This window comes from Staurois parvus, unplaced genomic scaffold (genome assembly GCF_062004578.1).
Source record: "Staurois parvus isolate SC_StPar_1 unplaced genomic scaffold, SC_StPar_1.0 ptg002337l, whole genome shotgun sequence".
In the NCBI taxonomy this organism is placed as follows: Eukaryota; Metazoa; Chordata; class Amphibia; order Anura; family Ranidae; genus Staurois; species Staurois parvus.
Window position 1 is genome coordinate 525509 of NW_028320133.1, and position 22171 is coordinate 547679.

At 47.9% G+C, this 22171-nt stretch overlaps 2 long non-coding RNA genes across 3 annotated transcripts in view; both read right to left on the reverse strand.

Moving 5' to 3' along the window:
- Positions 1-1865, reverse strand: part of LOC149431223 (uncharacterized) — a 404708-nt gene extending 402843 nt beyond the window's left edge. For both annotated transcript variants that reach the window (XR_016309352.1, XR_016309353.1), the window contains exon 1: positions 628-1865. This is a non-coding gene — a long non-coding RNA (uncharacterized LOC149431223). The remainder of the gene's footprint in view (positions 1-627) is intronic.
- Positions 1866-7977: 6112 nt separating this feature from the next.
- On the reverse strand, positions 7978-21061 carry LOC149431228 (uncharacterized). The gene is made up of 2 exons (XR_016309354.1): positions 16684-21061; positions 7978-9049 (listed from the first exon to the last, which is right to left on the reverse strand). It is a non-coding gene; the product is annotated as an uncharacterized LOC149431228 (long non-coding RNA).
- Positions 21062-22171: the final 1110 nt, after the last annotated feature.

Genomic DNA, 22171 nt, shown 5'->3' on the forward strand with positions numbered 1-22171 from the left:
ACAATAAAGAACAGATAGATATAATAGTAATAAAATAGTAATCAATACTATATTAATAGATATAATCAATAATAATAAAATACAAAAGTCAATAATAATACCAGATATAATCAATAATAATTGATAATAAAATAGATAATGCAAAAAATATTGATCAGTAAGCTAGATATTGATTATGTCTATATGTACTATTGTTAACTTATTTTTATGCTTTATAATTTAAAAAAAGATATAAATAGTCAATAATAAATAATAAAAATACAATAAATCAATAATAAAATAATAATACCAGATCTCATCAATGATATTAATATTAGATAATAATAAAATAATCATAAGTATAATCAATATTATTATTACTATTTATATCTTATTATTTTATGTATTGTTTAATCTCTATTTCTTGTTTAAATCTATATTGTTGTTTTATTTATTATATAAATAGCAGTTATCGCTATAATCAATATTAATAAACAATAAATAGAATAGTATTACATATAATGAAGAATAATAGATATAAACAATAATCAAATATTAGCAGTAGATAGAATCGCTAATAACAGACAATAATAAAATCCCCCCAATCACAGATAGAAGAATAATAGGAGATAGAAGGGGATTTCTTACCGGGCTCCCCGCTCCTGGCTCAGGTAGCTCTGGCTTTCCGTCCTCCCCTCAGCCCGGCTCTCAGAGGACGGCGCTGTATACGGACATTGGGAGGGAGGATCCACCCAGCGGTAGAAGTCCTCTTCTTGACTAAGGTGGGCATGCTGGGACTTGTAGTACTTATAGGGGGCTCGCTCTCGTCATCGGAGATGGGAGAGATGTGATTGGACGGCACACATGACAAGCAAACTTCCCAAACAGAAATCCCGTCCATTGGTGAGGAAGGATCTGTTCTGGGGGAGAAATAAAGGACGGCGTCTGTCACCATGGCAACAAGTTGGTGTGCCTGTTAGTGGACTCCGCCCCTGTTCAGTGAGTTCTAGGGGTGTAGCGTTACCCGTTCAGGGACATCCGGTGATTGGCGGCGACTCTGTGGAACAAGATTTACATGTATTGGATAGAAAGTAATGGCCGGGGGTGTGCCGCTCCTCCTCCGGACTCCGCCTCCTCCCGCTCTCCATTCTGCGTCTTCCTCCCAGCAAATCCCGGCTCTGACTGAGGTCTTGTGTGCGCAGTTCTGTTGTGCGCAGGTGCCTCTGCTAGAACCCCGCCCCTTTTTCACGCGGGGGCGTGGCTTACCCCGTTCCCGGAAGTGCTGTGAAGGCGGTTGGTTACAAGTTTGGCGACATCCGGTGATTGGCGGTGACTCTGTGGAACAAGATTTACATGTATTAGATAGAAGGTAATGGCCGGGGGTGTGCCGCTCCTCCTCCGGACTCCGCCTCCTCCCGCTCTCCATTCTGCGTCCTCCTCCCAGCAAATCCCGGCTCTGACTGAGGTCCTGTGTGCGCAGTTCTGTTGTGCGCAGGTGACTCTGCTAGAACCCCGCCCCTTTTTCGCGCGGGGGCGTGGCTTACCCCGTTTCCGGAAGTGCTGTGAAGGCGGGTGGTTACAAGATTGGAGACACGCTGTGCTTCTCTTCCGGAGGATAGAGCTTCGGCCAGACAGCTGAGCTCCGTCTTCCGGGGGTGAGGAGCAGCCCGGGGGGACTGCAAGTCTCAACATGGACTTCCGGGACAACTTAACAGGTGGTGAGGAGACAGAGAACCTGTCAGCCATGGAGCCGGCTGGAGAGGGAGACGGGTGGCACATAGAGGACTGTGCATTTCTTGTTTGCTCTATGTGCCTCCGCTATCCATCTCCTGCATGCACCCCCACGGCCCCCCTCCAGCACTGCAGGGGATCTGTCAGCAGCATATGCACTCCCCAGTGCTGACAGTCCCCCCCCCCCCCCCCCCCACATACAGGCGTGAGAGCAGAGAGAAAGCTGCCTCTCCTCCTCCTGTGTCACCCCCGCCCACACTTCCAGCCAGCCTTGTGTATGCTTCCCCCCCCCTCTCTCTCTTCACTCCCTCTCCCCCCCCTCTCTCTTCACTCCCTCTCCCCCCCCCCTCTTCACTCCCTCTCCCCCCCCTCTCTCTTCACTCCCTCTCGCTCCCCCCCTCTCTCTTCACTCCCTCTCGCCCCCTCTCTCTCTCTCTTCCCCCCTCCTCTCTCTCTCTCCCCCCTCCTCCCCCTCTCTCCTCCCCCTCCTCTCTCTCTCTCCCCCTCTTCTCTCTCTCTCCCCCTCTCTCCTCCCCCTCCTCTCTCTCTCTCCCCCCCTCCTCTCTCTCTCTCCCCCCCCTCTCTCTCTCTCCCCCCCCCCCTCTCTCTCCTTTAGTATGTCAGCAGTCTCTGACCGTCTCCTGTCCTCAGTCTCTGACCGTCTCTTGTCCACCGTCTCCTGTATCCTGTCCATAGTCTCTGATCATCTCCTTTAGTATGTCAGCAGTCTCTGACCGTCTCCTGTATCCTGTCTGCCGTCTTGCCTAGGGCAGCACAATACCAAAATACACCACTGGGTACAGGTAGGGCTAGTTAAGATAGCAGGCACTCGGTGGCGGGGTATAGGGAGGTGTAGTTAGTAGGATAGCAGACACTCAGCCGCAGGGTACAGGAAGGTGTAGTTAGTAGGATAGCAGACACCCAGCCGCAGGGTACAGGAAGGTGTAGTTAGTAGGATAGCAGACACCCAGCCGCAGGGTACAGGAAGGTGTAGTTAGTAGGATAGCAGACACCCAGCCGCAGGGTACAGGAAGGTGTAGTTAGTAGGATAGCAGACATTCAGCGGCAGGGTACAGGAAGGTGTAGTTAGTAGGATAGCAGACACCCAGCCGCAGGGTACAGGAAGGTGTAGTTAGTAGGATAGCAGACATTCAGCGGCAGGGTACAGGAAGGTGTAGTTAGTAGGATAGCAGACACCCAGCCGCAGGGTACAGGAAGGTGTAGTTAGGATAGCAGGCAGACAGCAGTGTGAGGATGACCCGGGCAGAATGCAGGAAGCTGGAAAGTAAGGTAGGCAGACTGGCAGAGCTCTATGACTGGGGAAGGAGGAGGATGGGCACTAGGTATGGTTCGGTCACAGCTCTCCCCACCCCCAACTCCCTCACCTCTGGAGTCAGCACACAAAGGATGACTGCTTGGGGGACTTGACTTGGGGGGGGGGGGGGGTATGGGGTCACACAGGGCGATCGAAACTGGTGGGGGGATGGGGTGACACGGAGGTTCTGTGTGCGCAGGTGCCTCTGCTAGAGCTCTGCCCCCTTTTCATGCAGGGGCGTGGCTTACCCTGTTCCCGGAAGTGCTGTGAGGGCGGGAGGTTACCAGACCGGGGACATGCTGTGCTTCTCTCCCGGAGGTTAGAGCCTTGGCCAGAGAGATGAGCTCCGTCTTCAGGGGGTGAGGAGGAGCCCGGGGCTCGGCGGGGGGATTGCAAGTCTCAGCATGGACCTCCTGTGGACTTCCAGGACAACTTAAGAGACACAAGGGGGCCAGACTGACAGGGAGGCTGGGCTGCTGTTACAGGGACCCCCCTCCCTCCACAGTGGCAGGAAGGGGTAGTTAGTAGGATAGCAGGGTACAGGGAGGGTAGTTAGTAGGATAGCAGGCACACAGTGGCGGGGTATAGGGAGGGGTAGTTAGGATAGCGTTCACTCAGTGGCAGGGTGGGGTAGTTAGTAGGATAGCAGCATTCAGTGGCAAGGTACAGGGAGGGGTAGTTAGTAGAATAGCAGGGTAAAGGGAGGGGTAGTTAGTAGGATAGCAGGGTAAAGGGAGGGGTAGTTAGTAGGATAGCAGGCTACAGGAAGGTGTAGTTAGTAGGATAGCAGGCAGACAGCAGTGTGAGGATGAACCGGGCAGGAAGCTGGAATGTAAGGTAGACAGACTGGCAGAGCTCTATGATTGGGGAAGGAGGGGGATGGGCATTAGGTAAGGTTATTTCACAGCTCTCCCCACTCCCAACTCCCTCACCTCTGGAGTCAGCACACAAAGGATGATTGGTTGGGGGACTTGATTTGGGGGGATGGGGACACACAGGGTGATCACAATGTGGGGGTGGGAGGCACAGGGTGATCGGAACTGCCAGAGGGGGTGCAGATAATGGAACTGATCCTCCCGTGGCTCCCTGCAGCAACTAAAAGCTGTCTGGAGGAGGAGGAGGAGCTGCTCGCTGTGCTGCAGGCCGAGACACAGTGGAATCGGTTTCAGTGATAAGGCAGTACAGCCAGCCCTCCTGTCAGGTGGCGGGGCCCCCTGTTGAGCTGGTCAGGTCCGATACAGGAGGGCCGGCTCTACCATTTTTATCAGCAGCCCTGGAGATCGGAGAGACCGAAGACAAGAACCGAGAGAGGGGGACCAGGGACTTGAAGAGGGGACAGGGACCGAGAGAGCAGTCCTTTTCTGGTTTTTTTTTTCCTGTCCCGTCATCTACTTACAGGGGATGATGAACAGTCTGTGCAGATGGCGGAGAGCTGGGGAAATGAAGGCGTGGTACAGGACGCCTACAAAGGATTTGTCGCCATCAAAATGGCCAGTAAGTTGTGTAGTGGCCTGTATGTAACAAGGGCCTGATACAAGATCCATCTGTGTTGTTCCTGTGACTGTATAATAAAATAATTCTTCCATGATTACCGTCTGTGAAGGTTCTTATTTATCCGGGGTACAGCATGGCTAGTACTAGTATTCAGTAGTATTCATCTGGACTGCGTCTGAATAAACCTTTCTGGCCAGTCCTACTCTACCAAAAGCAAATGCTACTGTGGACACAATGCCAACATGGGGCAAAAAGACACAAAGTGGGGGGAGAGCTGCTAGGTTAAAACCTGGCTACTGACCTTCAAAGCTCTAGAGGATGTGAGAAGCATGCTTCGCTAGGGCATCCCGCGCTCTTTGGCTGCAGCTCATGGCCGGTCAGTTTGCCATTAATCTGGAACAGATACTGGGCTCGTACCCCGTATTCAGGGCTTGGCACTTCTGTCTCTGCGGGCCTCCGACATTAGCGTGGAGTTTATCCCCTGTTTCAGGGCCTCTCCCCCATGATTCTGACCATTCCTTCATAATCATGTCCGTCATGACTGGAAAGGAGAAACTTTAGACTTTTTTGTTTAAGCCTTGGTACATTAAATCATGTTTGGAGAGCGGAGCTACCCCATCCTGAATCTCAAAAGGTCTCATACAGTATAAATGAATCCCCAAAAAGGTCAGACTTCCTCTAGAGAGTGCCTAAACTTTGCCGCTTTAGTTGCTTCCACATGACCTTCTTCCAGTCCCGAATCTGAGTCAGAAATCTGGGTCACCTATCCCTGGGCTGCATACCCTACACCAGCTGACTCTGCTGAGCCAGAAGCCACTGGAAGTAGGGAGTATTGCACATGATCAGGCTGACTAGAAGAAGTGGTAGGCCATTTGACATCAGAGATGCCTGAAAGGTGCACTGCACCTGCTCTCTAAAAGGAACTTAGAAACTTTGCATAAGGTGATTCAGCTTCTGCTTTCAAGAAGTTAGAAATACACTGCAGCAAAAGACTTGTTATAATTAGAAGATAATTTAGTGCTCCAGTTAGCACATTTTATTTTAGAGGTGAACTTATCCTCTTTAGCCTAAGACAAAAAGAGAGGGGAGGAGGGCTCCAAGTTAAAAGCCAGGTCCTTATTAGGTCAGGAGCACCACCCCTGCACCCAGTGCTGCCTATGTCAAAAAACAAATGTCTAGAAGACTGCTTGAGACACCCCTCAAGGAACCCCAGAAGTACCAACCACCTCCACCAAAAGCACACAGCACATATACTATATTGCCAAAACATTTGGGACACCCCTCCAAATCATTGGATTTAGGTGTTAAAATCACCTCCATGGCCACAGGTGTATAGAATCAAGCACCTAGGCTTGCAGACTGCTTCTACAAACATTTGTGAAAGAATGGGTCGCACTCAGGAGATCAGTGAATTCAAGCGTGGTACCGTGATAGGTCACCACCTGTGCAATAAGTCCATCCGTGAAATTTCCTTGTTATTGAATATTCCATGGTCAACTGTGAGTGGTATTATGATAAAGTGGAAGCAAGTGGGAACAGCAACTCAGCCAAGTGGTAGGCCAGGTAAAATGATAGCGCGGGGTCAGTGCAAGCTGAAGCGTACAGTGTACAGAAGTTGCCAACTGTCTGCAGAGTCGATAGCAAAAGACCTCCAAACTTCACGTGGCCTTCAGATTAGCACAGCAACAGTGCATATTGAGCTTCATGGAATTGGCTTCCATGGCCATGTAGCTGCATCCAAGCCTTACATCACCAAGTGCAATGCAAAGCATCGGATGCAGTGGTGTACAGCATGCTGCCACCAGACTTTAGAGCAGTAGACACATGTTCTATGGAGGACTTATCACCGTCTCTATCTGAAAATTCGATGGACGTGTCCCGGTTTAGCAGTTGCCAGGAGAACAGTACTTGCTTGACTGCATTATGCCAAGTGTAAAGTTTGGTGGAGGGGGGATTATGGTGTGGTGGTTTTCAGGGGTTGAGCTTGGCTTTAGTTCCAGTGAAAGGAACTCTTAAGGCATCAGCAAACCAAGACATTTTGGACAATTCTATGCTCCCAACTTTGTGGGAACAGTTTGGGGATGGCTCCTTCATGTTCCAACCTGACTGTGTACCAGTTCACAAAGCAAGATCCATAAAAATATGGATGAGCGAGTTGGGGGTGGAGGAATCTCTCTGGCCTGCACAGAGTCCTGATTTCAACCTGATAGAACACCTTTGGGATGAATTAGATCGAAGACTGCAAGCCAGGCCTTCTCGTCTGACATCAGTGTCTGACCTCACAAATGCACTTCTGGAAGAATGGTCAAACCTTCCCATAGACACTCCTAAACCTTGTGGATAGCCTTCCCAGAAGAGTTGAAGCCATTATAGCTGCAAAGGGTGGGCCAACTCAGTACTGAACCCTACGGACTAAGACTGGGATGCCAGTGTGCGTGTAAAGGCAGGTGTCCCAATACTTTTGGTAATATACTGTATATAGCCCGCTTTTCTACCTGTTTTATAGCAGGAGCCTAGGAGGAAGCCTCCATGATGTCCCCTGCATTCTTTAGCGCCCAGCACCCTTTGGCCCATGCTGTCGGCGTCCAGCAATAAGCATCAGCCCTGCCCTTTCTCTTGCGCCTCTGAGGCCGAAACCAGAAGCCTCTGGTGCAGAGAGGACATCACATCCCCCAGAATCATGACACCCAGCATCTTCCAGGCTAGCTGCGTCACATCCGGCCTCCAGGAAGGCACTCCCTCAGCCCTGACTGACCTAAACGCGCCAAGGATGGATGCCATTCTAACCAGCTCCTTCACTGGCACTGGAAAGAGGTAGAAGCGGGTACATTCCTACACCGATGCAGAGGGGACTTGAGGCCAAAAAGTAAAGAACTGCAGGTGAGGGCACGTTTCCTGGGCAGCCCTTGAGACATGGCTTGCTGCTTAAAAAGCAGTTCTTCTAGTCAACATGCTTTTTCCAGACAGAGTAAACACAAAATGGCCATGTTCCTGTAGGACCATCTTAAGAAGCTTGAAGCAATGTGTTTCCTGTCCTGGTTGAAGGAGCTCAATCGTTCAAGGTCTGTCCTGGAAGACAACCGGGGGGGGGGGGGAAATTATATACATTTCATTTGTGTACAGTGTTGCATGACCAAGAAATTGCTAGTTAAAGCTGCAGTTCTGAAAAGCAAAAAAGTGCCATGATCATGAAGGGGTTAAAACCTTCTGGAGATCAAGTGGTTAAAGTCTAATTTGGCCAGGTTTTGAGCCTCTCTGTTGGTCTGTTATTATAAAGACTTCAGGTTGATTTGTATTTTTATATAAAAGTTTTTTTTCCCATTGATATCCACAGTTCCCATTCACATGGAATCTGTATACAGCATTGTTCAATTTAAAAAAATGCAGTTCCAAAGCCACCCATTTACAAATACCACAAATGCATAACAGTTCATAAGGAAAAAACTATTACTGCAAACTTGAGAAAGTACTTTAATAGTTTTCATTTTACATTTTAGATCTAAAAAGGAACACATGCAGCAAGTGAATATTAAGAATTCTGCTGGAACCAACTGTTTAAATTATATGTACAGAGAGGATTACTATCAAAACTAGTAACCTTCAGTGAGGCTATTTACAGAATTTACAAAAAAAAAAAAAAAAGGACAAAGTGTATCAGTACAACAAAGGCAACATGAAAATTAGCATACTGTGGTATTCTGAGACTTGTATCGAATAAAGCTTTCAGAAGCAAAAAGCTACCAAAAATACTCTTTCCAGTCCACAAGAAAACATGTCACCAAAGTAAATTTACAATATTAGGTACAGAAGCAGAATACCAAGGTGAACATTTAGAAATAGCATTGTACACTACAATTTCATAAAACTGAAGGGAAGAAACAAATTAACATACTGCCCACAAGTTTCACCTTTGAACCTTGAAAACTTCAGGTGACATCTGGCTGGTTGCTTTGGGCATGCAAATTAATATCTTTTCTTTCACGTCCAGATAATCCTCTCCCAAAGGGTGACCAATCACAGAGCTACCAGGGATATAGAAATATCAGCATTCTGTCCTGGAACTGCTCTATACAATAAAGAACTTGTTTTAAATAACACTTTCATTCTTTGTCTTAAACCTACAATAATGAATCAATAGGTTATAACATCTAGTTGAAGCAGTGTATAGAGTGGTACAACTCAAAGAGGAACAAAACATGATGGATCTCTTACAAAATGTAGGCAGTCTTTGTATTAAAAATGCTTCATCAGAAGGAAGTAAAAGCGTCCTGATAAATGGCAATTTCACAGGACACGTGGAGCTGAACTAAACAGAGCTGTCGTGAGGTGGTGAACTCCATCGTGACTGCAGATGCCGAAGAATGCTGTTCGATATCGTCCCAAGTTTTTCCTGCATTTCAAAAAGCTGGCTTCCAGAATATTTTCCAAGCTCCTCTGTAGTCACCAACAAAGAAAGTGTACTAATCTGTGCAGCAAGGTCTAGGGTGGCTGCAGATTCCACAGGTGCTGTGGCAGATGCTTCAGGCAGGTCTGTAAAGCAAGCAAGGATTAGTTATGGTGAAGTAACGGAAAAAAAAAAACTCATGAAATACGCCAATACTCTAGGGGTCACCATACATGTTACAATCTGACTGCAATACATCAAAACATAATAGGAGAACCTTCCTAAACTTTCCAGTCAGTTTGTATTCAATCAAGCCCTTGCATTACATAATTGGTAGATCCAAAAGAAGACTACAATAAGATATTGGCAGAAAGTCAGTGCAAAAAATGCCCATCAGTAGTTTGAACAACCACATTGGGTGTCTCTGCAAATCAAAGGATAGGCAGGAGTCGTCTGTTTTAGTAGAACATCCAATTACTTTATTTCACCAAATACATTTTTTTATTATTATTATGAACTACCGCATCGGACACCTCAGCCAATCGAACTACCGAGAGCCTTTTATGTGCTGGCTCTTCCTATCAATGCGTTCACCCACCTGAGAACCCCCACAGAACGGGAATGCCCGAGGCATAGACCGTGTCCACACTGTGCACTAGGAATGCTGCATGTCCCCCACCCCCCTTGCTGGGTGACCAGTCAACAGCTGCAAGTCCATTTTGACCTTTTTCTTTTTATTGTGGAACCGTTTTACCCTTGTTTCTGAATTTAGTACACGATAAGGGCTCTCCCACCTCCCTCTCTTTTTCAGTGGAAACGAAAGACCCCTGGTCAGCTCCTCAGGATATTTCAGTCTACAATGTTCCATCAAACCCCAGACCCTACAATAAGATTGTAATGTGTGTGGAAAGCTTTACAACTATCGGTGGTCACCTTTTTAGAGTCTCAATTGTAATATACAGTAGTATCAATGGTACTTGCACAGCACTGCCATACATTACGTGCCTAAACTGGAAAATACAGGAATGGAAAGAGCTTGGGAGGAATGGTGGAACTAAAATCGCAGCAATCTGCTGCAATGTTGCAGGCTCAGAATTCATGGAATTACGCAGCCTGGATCAGACAGAATTAAACTGAGAACAGAATAGATAAAATGGCCTATAACCTGGACTGCTTTTTTTTTTATTTTAATTGAGGCAATCTTTAAATTCAATTTTAAAAAGCAAGAAAAATTAGCAGATTAATAATTTAAAGCCCCATAGCTTTAAGTACAGCTCACGGGTCTTAAAAAGCAGCTTAATCATTAAGCGTAGGTTCCACAACTTCGCAGTTCTGCGTGTCACGTTTGCAAGGGCACAGCTGCGTTTCCTGCAATCTTTTTTAAAAACATGGACGCACAGAAATCACATGGTGCTTTGACACCACTTTCCTTAAAGCAACACACTTTTTGTGCGGCTGCGGGAACGTGTGCGATTTACACACACAGTCCTATGGAAATCTATGGAAAGAACTAAAGATCAGAGTTCACAGAAGAGGCCCACAGAACCTTCAAGATTAGAAGACCGTTTGTGTGGAAGAATGGGCCAAAAATCACACGTGAGCAATGCAATGCGACTAGTTTCTCCATATAGGAGGCATCTTGAAGCTGTCATTACCAACAAGGATTTTGGATGAAGTATTTATTTTTTTTTGTATGCACGGATTATTACTGACATGTAGTGAAAATGCAGTTATTTACCTGTTAACTGTATTTCCAGGAATCTTCTAGGACAGCTTCACTTGAGAGATAGGGCTCCTCCCAGGAAACACCCGCTCCACCTTTTCCCCTTTATAAGTATCCTCTCTCCCAGTGGGCCCTCAGTATAAGAATATGACCGAAGGCCTAGGAGAAAGCATAAAATAAAAAACGGTAATAGAGACAACCCATCACAGGTTCATAACATACCTAGACATCAGTACATAATCACACAGCAATCGGGAGGGAGTTATGCTGTCCTAGAAGATTCCTGGAAATACAGTTAACAGGTAAATAACTGCGTTTTCCCGTGTCATCTTCTAGGACAGCTTCACTTGAGAGGAGTTGAATAGAAATACATACATTAGGGTGGGCCCCTTGCTTGTAGGACCTTCCTGCCGAACGCCTGGTCATTGCTGCCAATCAGATCCAATCTGTAGTGCTTAGCAAAGTTGGCGAAACTGGACCACGTTGCGGCTCTGCAGATCTGTCCGGGGGAGGCACGCTCTTCAGGACCGTGCCCAGGTCCCATGTGGGGTACTTCGATGTGGACGGGGCTCGGCGCCTGGAGATAGCCCTCAGGAACCTGATTATCAACGGGTCTGCCGCCAACCTCAACTCCAGAAAGCTTGACAAAGCCGCTACCTGCACTTTAAGGGTATTAGCGGCCAGGTTCTTATCCGCCCCGGCTTGGAGGAATTCAAGCATTGTATGCAAGATGGGAGCCCGGGTTCCTCGTTCCTGTCCTTCCAGGCGGAAAATTTCTTCCAGACTTTATCATATATGGCGTTTGTTGATTTCTTCCTTCCGTCCAAGATGTTGGCGACCACTCTTTCAGACAGTCCCTTCTTCACTAGCCTGTCCCGTTCAGAAGCCACGCTGCTAGGGACAGCCTTTCTGGGTGAGGATGTAGCACTCCCCCTTGGGCAAGTAAATCGTGTGAAGGTGTATCATCCATGGGTCTGTTAAGCTTAGTTCCCTCAGCCGGGAGAACCATGATCTTTTGGGCCAAAATGGTGCAATCAGGATGACCGTGGCTTGAGAAGACTGGATCTTCTGTACCACCTTTGGTAATAATCTGAACGGAGGAAAGGCATAGAGGAGGTTTCCTTCCCAATGCTGGGCTAGCGCGTCTATCCCTGCACTCCTGGGGTCCTTCTGCAGGCAGAAGTATCTCTCCAGCTTCACATTTTGGCTGTTGGCGAAGAGATCCGTAGAGGGGGTGCCCCATCTGGCGCATATTTGATTGAATGCTGGACAGCTGAGGCACCATTCTGTCTGGGTGACCTCTTTCCGACTCAACTGGTCCGCCAACTGGTTCAGATTCCCTTTTAGATGCACCGCAGTGATGGACTCTAGGTTCCTCTCTGCACAGGTCAGGAGGGTTCCTGCCAATTCCATCAGCCTCGGGGACCTCGTGCCCCCCTGCCTGTTCAAGTATGCTACTGCCGTTGTGTTGTTGGATAGAATCTGGACTTCTCTCCCCTCTATCCTCTCCTGAAAAGCCGTAAGAGCTTTGAAGATTGCCGACAGCTCCTTGTAGTTCGATGATTTCCTTGAATTTTCTGCATCCCATCTGCCCTGGGCTAGGCAGTCTCCCATATGAGCAACCCACCTGGTCATGCTTGCATCCGTGGTGATCCTCACTGGGCTGGCTTGCTTCCATTTCCTTCCCGCCTCCAAGGTGTGGATGTTCCCCCACCACCTTAGTGATTCCCTCACCTTGTGCGTGAGGCAGATCCTGGAATTCAGACCTGCTTGGCTGCCATCTCAGTGGGAGAGGGTGTGATTCTGTAGTACCCTGGAGTGGAGCTGTGCCCATTGCACCCCTGGCATTGCGGCTGTCATGCTCCCGACTAGCTTCATTGTGGTCCTTACTGTGCAGGTCGACATCCTTTGGAAGGCTCTCGTGTCTTGCTGCAGTTTGAGAGCTTTTTCCGTTGTCAGGTATGAGCAAGCATTTGCGGAGTCCAGGATGTACCCCAAGTACGTGATCCTCCTGGAGGGTACTAGCTGTGATTTTTCCTCGTTCATCAACCACCCCAAGCTCTCTAGAAAAGATATTGTGCGTTCGACATGGGACCTCAGGCCTCTTTCTGTATCTGAAAATAGAAGCAGGTCGTCCAAGTAGGGGATGATATTTATTCCTTCCAGCCTCAAGACTCTTAGGGGTTCCGCCAGGATCTTGGTAAATATCCTTGGAGCTGATGACAGGCCAAAGGGGAGTGCATTGAACTGAAACAGAATCGTTCTTTTTGCGCCTTCCAGCGCAAACCTCAGGAACTTCCTCGATTCCTCCCTTATCGGGACGTGCAGATATGCATCTTTCAAATCTATTGAGGCCATGAATGCTCCTGGCGACAAGAGTTCTTTTACCGTGTATAAGGTCTCCATGCAGAACTTCTTGGGTCTCACGAACTTGTTTACCTTCTTCAGATTTAGTATCATCCTGTAGGTACCGGACGACTTCTTCCTTAGGAAGAAATGGGAGAAGAACCCACTTCCCTTCTCTTCCTCCTCCAGCTGGCAAATCACATTCTGCCTGAGCATCCCTTCCAGGAGGTCCACCAATGCATCTGCCTTCTCCCTGTCCCTTGGCAGGGGTGTTGCGAAGAATCTTTGAGGGGGGGGCCTTAAAAACTCTATTTTGTAACCTCTGCGAACGGCCTCTAGAATGTAAGTGTTCTGGGTGATCTTCAGCCATTGTGTGTGGAAGTGCCCCAGCCTTCCTCCCACCTGGCTTCTCCAGTCACTTGGGCTGGGTCTTGGGTCTATTCTGGTTGGGGTTGAAGAGGAAACCTCCCCTTCCCCTTGACTCGTTCCTGCCCCTCCTTGCGCCCCAGCCTGTGCGCTGGCTTTGAAATCATCGTGTACTGCCTGTTGAGGAGAAACCCCTTTCGTCCTACTTGCCTGCTGGGGACTGGAAAGCTCTTCTTTTTTTTATCGGCCGACCTTTCCAGGACCGAAGTTAGTTCCGGCCCGAAGAGGAGTTTTCCCTCGAAGGGCAGACCGCAGAGTTTGGACTTAGAGGCAAGGTCCCCCTGCAAAGACTTTAGCTAGATAGCTCTTCTCGCGGAATTTATGAGCGCCGTTGATCTAGCTAAGAATCTGATAGTTTCTGCTGATGCGTCTGCAATAAAAGCCACCGCTTTTTCCAGTACAGGCAGCGACTTCAGGATTTCCTCCGCCGGGGTGCCTTGTTCCAGGTGCGAGCGGAGCTGCCCCAACCATACATCCAAAGTTCTGGAGACACACGTCGTCGCAACTGCTGGCTTGAAATTCACCGCGGATGCTTCCCATGCTCTCCTCAGGAATGTATCCGCTTTCCAGTCCATCCATTGGGTCATTCAGGGACCCGCTGTCCTCGAAGGACAGGTCCATCGCTTTCGAGATTCTAGAAAGGGGGGCATCTGGCTTCGGGCAGATTTCCCACACGGAAGCGTCTTCTTCCTTGAACGGGAATCGCCTCTTAAGGTTCTTGGGAAAGAAAGCCTTTTTCTCCGGCTCTTCCCATTCCCTCCTGATAGTGGACCATAGGGCAGAGTGCACTGGGAATGTGCGGCTGCTCTTTGTAGCCCTGCGTACAGCTGGTCATGGAGAGAGGGGTCCTGCTGTTCCTCCTCCAGATCCAGAGTCTCGTAGATCACTTTCAGAAGGCCCTCCGTGTCTTCTGCCTGAAAAAGGAATCTTTGTGCTTTTGGGTCATGATCCTCGACCTCGTCTTCCTCCGAGTCTGAAGTACTCAATGGTTCGGCTCCCCTTGCGACAGTTACCTGGTCCTTCCTCTTTTTCCCCCCCTGGGCATTGCCTGAAGTGCCCGGTTGGGGCTCGTCCTGGGCCGGTCCCTGCTTCTGCTCCCTAAAGCTCTGAAAAGTCTTGGACATATCTTGCATCATGTTCTGTAAGAAATCCTTAAAGAGGGACCCAGACTCCTTTTTGATAAGCTTATCTATGCAGTCTTGGCAGAGTTGCTTCCGTCAGGAACTCGCCAGCCTCTTTCTGCAAGTGGCGCATTTCTTTTTCAGCTCGCAAGGAGCTTCTCTTTCCCCTCTATCCTCCTCCTGTGGGCCCATCTGGGGACAAGAAGACATAGGTATTCATCAACCGCGGAGGCTCCCCCCCCAGGGATTGCCCCCCGTGCACTCCCCCAACACCCTAAAAAGTCAGCAGTGGGGGGGGGGGGGAGATGAGTGTGGGGGTGCCCAAGGGTCCCAGAGGGGGGAGGGGGGGAAGGGGGAGGGGGTGAGTGGCGGCCAAATACCTTGCCGCAGGATTCCCCCGGCCCAGACAGATCTGCCTCCATCCTGCCGCGAACTCCTCCTCAGTGCGGCGATTTTTCAGGGTTTGGCGGGCTCCGCCCCCTCCCTGGGATCCCTGCGCGCCGACCTTCCTCTCACGGCCGCAGGTGGAGAAGCGGCCGTGGTGTGGGCTCGTTCCGCGGTCCGCCGCCCATTTCCAACATGGCGGCCGCTGCTCCATGCTTCCTGCGCCGGAAGTGACGCCGTCCCGTGCCCGGAAGTGACGTGTTTGCGGCATCCTGACCCCGACAGCCTCACCCCCTGGCCATGCTGCCGGGATCCTGGAACAGGTAGGACTTACCTCAGCCCCCCCAGGGAAAGGCACCACTGCCCAGGTCGGCGGAGCGGGCTCTACCCCCCTGGAGAGCCCCGCTGGGACCATCCGGGGTCTGTCACCCCCACCCCGAAGGGTCTGTCCATAGGATGAGCCTGGATGAAAACCCCCCCACAAGGTCCCTGCCATCCTTAGAGAAAGGAGGAAGGGGGGGCCTCAGCCAGGGGCCCTCTGTACCTCGCCAGGCAGCCGGGGAAAAAATAACAAACCGGGCGTAGCTCCGTCCTGGCCGGAGGAAACACTAATACTGAGGGCCCACTGGGAGAGAGGATACTTATAAAGGGGAAAAGGTGGAGCGGGTGTTTCCTGGGAGGAGCCCTATCTCTCAAGTGAAGCTGTCCTAGAAGATGACTCAGGAAAATTTTATGTCAATAGCACCTTTAGATATATATTTACCTAGAAAAACGGTGACGTTTTCAATACTTATTTTACCCGATGTACTATTAAAACCTGTTGTTTTTTTTTCAGGATTTGAGTGCAATGACTACACTTCTGCTTCCCCAGAATACCCTGAGAACACGACAGTGTCGTATGTCACGACAACAGACCCTCTCTGCACTCCAATCCCTGCCCATCAGAGCAGATCACATGTAGACAGTTTGCTCACAAAAACAAGGACACGCCCATGAGACACACCCACTATGCAGAAATGCTGCATTGCATGCTGGGAAATGTAGTTTCTTACTTCAATTATAGGGCTTATTTGCAAGGTGAAGCACTAGATTACATTAAGGCAGCACAAATGCTGGTCAGACATTTAGATGTCTATTTTCCAATGATTGCTGATGCATGCATGTTACCCTACGCCTGTTAAGACCTTAAAATGTACTATGAATGCAGTTAGCCAGAAATTAGACCTATGACTACTAATCTCAAGTACGATCCCTATTCTTGCATGAGAGATTTTCCGCAAAAATGTATGGGTGTCAACTATAGGTGAATTCAAATCAAACTGCAGATTTCAGTGAACTTAAGTCATTTGGACCAAGCTGGCATAAACAAATTTACTTCACTTAACAGATGAAGTGGATGTGAGCACTGTATAAACAGGTATGTCGTCTCAGCCACATACAGCACTGTGTTCCAGCAGCTGTCAAATTGGATTGAGTGCTGCTCAGCCATTCACAGGCGGTTGGGTGCCCTCACAGTCTCCACCTCAGCCTGAGGAACCTTTGTATTCATTCATAGTCCCATAGCCTGAACACAGCAACGCATATGTAGCTGATGCTACATACAGTTTATAGAGGTGCTGCATCTGTTAATGATGTAAACAGTACATTTGGACTAGCTTGGTCCAAACTATTCAAAGTTCACTAAAACCTGGAGATCAGCTTTAATCGCTCATCCCCAATAATCACACATTTTATGTTAAGATAAATCATACACAAAAGGTAAGACTTTTATCCTTCTCACCTTAAAAACTTCAAAGAGACGAGAGAACTGCTTTCCAACCAAGACATTGAAAACTTTCCCATCTTCTCCACTAAGACGGCTACAAAGAGGACAAATGTCAAATTATTACACACAAACTGATATACATTACCCTAAATATTTTATTGTGGAATATAATGTTCTACTTGAAGGAATATTCACCACTAAATAGTTCTAAAGATCAGAATGGAAGATTATACACCATGGGGTTGTTTTAGCTGAATTTGCTTGCCAAAGAGGTAAAGCACTCTGGCAGCTGTCCGCTCTAGTGTGAATTCAGCCTGAAAGGGTTTTGTTATATCTGCTTGATAAGTGCAAAAAATACCTGTTGATCTTGTTAGAAATCTCGTGAGCTGATAACTTACTGTGCACTCTGCTAACTATTATCTCTAAGGTGTACAGAAGCACTCCCCTCCGGTATGTACAATAAGAGAAGGACAGCATTCTGTAGTCCTGTCTTGTTTCTGCTGATACAAAAGGAAGAGTAGGCATTGTCATCCTACGGCAGTTTTGTTACTGGAGGATCATCAGGGAAAAAATAAAGGAAGAAAACTAGTGCAGCCACATCTAAGGACTAGAAAGCTGCAATATATTCATTTTTTTGTGGCTTAGATGCACTTTAAGAATAGGCTGTTCAACTAGAAAAGTTGGTATTGAGTGAAAACAGCTCCCCTTGTTCACTAACATTTATTGGCTAGGTATTCCTTAGTAAATCAATTCCTGCATCCACTGCAATATTCTGCACCGCAACAATCTGGAATGTTTCTAGCTCCAAAATGCAATTGTACTCACTTTGCAATTGCAAGATAAGCATCTGTCTGTTCTGTATGTGAGGTAGATGTGTCTTCCAAGGTTTCTAGTAAAGGCAAGAATTGAGCGTTTTCAGGATTAGCAGCCATATTCCCAAAAAACTGCAAAGAAATAAGAAGTCACTTAAAATAATCAGCCCAGTGGTTTGCTACAGTAGGAAATAAATTGTGTTTCTATATCTTACAGTTTTCTTGCTTAGTGCAGCAACTATAGATACAAAACGTTACACTTTTTATCTGCTTGAACACCAGACTGTTTCACCCCCTTCCTGCCCAGGCCATTTTTCAGATTTCAGCGCTGTCGTACTTTGAATGACAATTACTCAGTCATGCAACACTGTACCCATATGAAATTTATATCAATCTGTGAGACAGATAGAGCTTTCTTTTGGTGGTATTAAGTCATTTAGTCACAACTGTTTTTTTTGTTTTGTTTTTTGCGCTATATAAAATGGAAAAAAGTTTTTTGCCATTTCTTCATTTCCTGTCTGTAAAGTTTTGCCAAGAATATTTCTTCATAAATGTGGGCCAAAATACATTCTACTACATACAAACTATGGTATATACTGTATATCCATAAAATGATCAATTCTGATGTACTGACTGCCCAACTCATTTCTTGAGGCCCTAAAATGCTAGGACAGTACAAATACCCCCCAAATTACCCTTTTTTTCATTTTAAATCAGACAGTCCAAGGTATTTAGTAAGAGGCATAGTAACATTTTTGAAGTTGTAATTGTTCAGAAAATGAAAGAAAAAAAAACCATTTCCCCAAGTTGTCATTTTAAAAAGTTTTTTCACATAAGCAGCATGGGCACACTTACAATTACACCTCAACACATTCTGCTTCTCCTCCTTAGTATGGGGATAGCACATGCATGAGACGTTTTCACAACTTACCCACATGGGGGGGGGCCCAAAATCAAAGTAGAACCTTCAAGCTTTATAAGGGTGTAAATTAGGCATCTCATTTCCTCACTACCTCTCTCATTTATGTAGGCCCTGGAGCACAAGGACAGCAGAAACGCCCAAACGAATAGGACTGCCTGCATGGGGATGCACAGAACACCTGCTCCCAGTTTGACATCCTTGCAGGTGTACAGCCCCAAATGCAGACAGTGATTTCGGGGACATGCACCTGCACTGATGTTGGATTGGGAAAAGCGGCTGTGTCCATGCAGCTGTTGTGTCCCAATAATCAATGTGACTGCCTGCATGGGATGCACAGAGCACCTGTGCAGGTAAACATGGCCCTTGCACAAGGTATGCATCGATAAGCCCCTTGTGAACAAAACCTTACGTCAACACTGGGGCAGATGTGACATAGCGATGTTCAGGGACACTGACTGGCTGCACTGGTGTGGTAATGGTGTATTTACACTGGGGGGGTTGGGGAATGCTACGGTTGAGTCAAATTTTTACCACCCCTCAACTGTTCCCCCTTAAGCTGGGAGCGCAGCAGTCAGGGAAGTACACATGCTGCAGCAGGAATTTCACCACATTGAGCTCAGCAGGCACTACTAAGGATCACTGTTGTATATAAATGGCAGGACTGTGGTAGTGCAAGGTCGAGTGGCCGGTTATAAACGGCCTCCCCGCCCCCTGCTTTTGCGCGCTCCCTGGGATAGCACAGCACCACGATCCGGTGCCCGCTGTGTCCTCCGGACACAGTGAAACACCGATCGTCATACGGAACCTCTGTGCGAGGTCCCGATCATGTGATCACTGCTTGGCCAATCAGTGATCACATGCAAAGTATTATTACTATACAGTATTTATATAGCGCTAAGAGTTTGCTCAGCGCTGTACATTATAGTGGGGTACAGTAACAATACAATACACGAGGGGTTCGAGGGCACTGCTCCACGGAGCTAACAATCTAGGAGTAAGTAAGATGTCACTTCTGACATCATTGCTTACTACGTGTGAAATCTGTGAATGATCACAGAGATCACATGGTACAAGGCTGTTGTGAACAGCCTTGTACCATGTGACAAGCTGGGACCAATCACAGCTCACACAGTAGTTCTCAATGGATGCAAGAATGTAGTCAGAGAGACGGAGAAATGATTGCTTTTACAGCCTTTATGGGTATAAAAGCAATCAATGTAAACAAAAAAATAAAAAATCATCCCCCACAAGTAGTACAGTGTCACCATGGTGACACTGTACTGCTAGAGTGACAGTATGCAAAAAAAAAAATAAAAAAATGTAAAAAAATTTTTAAAATGATAATTTTTGGTTATAAACTAATTTGGCTTTTTTTTTACTAAAAAGATAACAAAATAAATTTTGGCCAAGATTTATGATGAAATATTTATTTGAAAAATTTTATAAGAAAAACACTCAAAATTTTTGGACTTTTTCATTTACATAGCAAAACAAAAAAAATCCAAGTGGTGAATAAATACCACCAAAATAAAGCTTTATTGGTCTCAAAAAAATGCTAAAAAACATTCATATGGGTACAGTGTTGCATGACCACGCAATTGTCATTCAAAATATGATAGCGCTGAAAGCTGAAAATTGGCCTGGACAGGAAGGGGGCAAAAGTGTCCGGACTTGAAGTGGTTAAATAAAAATGGAGTCTGATATGTACCAGATTCAACCTCTAATAGTATATAAGTCTCTTCTGTCATTCTCAGAGTGGATAAGATATCTTGTTCCTTAACCACATAGCTGGTTATTTATATTTACCACTGCATATTGATATCCAAGAAATTGTCTATTTTAAACTTTACATACTAACTAAATTATACACCACACTTTTGTCAAGGTTTTTTTTTTATCTGATTAATCAAAGCAATAATTGGCCAACTAATCGATTATGAAAACAATCATTAGTAGCAGTCCTATAGGGGTCCCCTTTGTATTGGAGGTGTCAGATATTACCCCGTATCCAGGTACTGGAGGTGTCAGGTGTCCCTACCCCTTGTCCTGGTGTTGGCAGTGTCCCATTTGTCCTTGTATTGGAGGTGTCTCCCTGGTGTTGGGAGGGATCCTAGTATTAGAAGTGTGCCCCTAGTGTTAGGTGTCCCCTCCATCCTAGTACTGGAGGTGTCTCCCTGGTGTTAGAGAGTTCCTGGTATTGGTGGTGTACCACCTTCCCCCATCCAGGTATTGGTGGGGAACCTCCCACCCAAGAAATGGCAGTGTCTCTGTGATATTTAAAATGCCGCCCCCTCCCCCATTCCATTACTGGATGTATCAGATGCCCCCGTCCCAATAATGGTGGTATCCCCCTGGTATTAGAGTTATCACTTTTCTACCCTGCCCCAGTATTGGAGGTGTCCCCTCCATCACAGTACTGGAAGTGTTGTCTCCCTGGTGTTGAATGTTCCTCCACCTCCCCACCATTGCAGTATTAAGAGACGTCAGGTCCCCCTCCACCCTGGTATTGGAGATGTTATCCTTGTCCTATTATCTCAGGTGTCCAATATCGCCCCCGTGTACTGGAGGGGATCTGCCCCCTGTCCTGGTTGTGAAGGTGTCAAGTGTCCCCCCCATCCTGGTGTACTGGAGAGGTGGCCCCTGGAATTGGATGTGTCCTGGTATTAGAGCTGTCAGATGTTCCATGTCCCCCCCCCCCCCTTCCCAGTTTTGAAGGTGTCCCCTCTTTCCCCATATTGAAGGTATCCCCTCTGTCCTGGATTTGGCAGTGTCCACCCCTTTTGCAGCATTGGAGGTGGCCGCTGCCCCCCCCAGTACTGGAGTGGCCCCTGGTATTAAAGGTGCCCCCCCCCAGCCCCAGTGCTGGAGGTATCCCCCCTGCTGGAGGTGTCAGGTGCCACCCCTGCCCCAGTGCTGGAGATGTCCCCACTTTCCGAGTATTGGAGGTGTCCCCCCTGCCCCTGTGCTGGAGGTATTCCCCATGATGGAGGTGTCAGGTGCCCCCCCTGCCACAGTGCTGGAGATTTCCCCACTATCCGAGTATTGGAGGTGTCCCCCCTGCCCCAGTGCTGGAGGTGTCCCCACTGTCCGAGTATTGGAGGTGTTCCCCTGCCCCAGTGCTGGAGGTGTGCCACCTGCCCCAGTGCTGGAGGTGTCCCCCCTGCCCCAGTGCTGGAGGTGTCCCCACTGAACGAGTATTGGAGGTGTCCCCCCTGCCCCAGTGCTGGAGGTGTCCCCACTGTCCGAGTATTGGAGGTGTCCCCTCTACTCCAGTGCTGGAGGTGTCCCCACTGTCCGAGTATTGGAGGTGTCCCCCCTGCCCCAGTGCTGGAGGTGTCCCCACTGACCCAGTGCTGGAGGTGTCCCCACTGTCAGAGTATTGGAGGTGCCCCCCCTGCCCCAGTGCTGGAGGTGTCCCCACTGTCCGAGTATTGGAGGTGTCCCCCCTGCCACAGTGCTGGAGGTGTCCCGCGCTCTTTGGCTGCAGCTCATGGCCGGTCAGTTTGCCATTAATCTGGACCAGATACTAGGCTCGTACCCCATATTCAGGGCTTTGCACTCCTGTGTCTCTGCGGAGCCTCCGACATCAGAGTGGAGTTTATCCCCTGTTTCAGGGCCTCTCACACTTGTCTTGTAGAGCCTCCAACATTAGCGAGGAGTTCATCCCCTATTTCAGGGCCTAGGACGCTACTGTCTAGGACACTGGTGCTGAGCTGGTTCCCTGTCTCAGACATTGGCTTTGGTACCAAGCTCTCCTCCTCTCTACAAC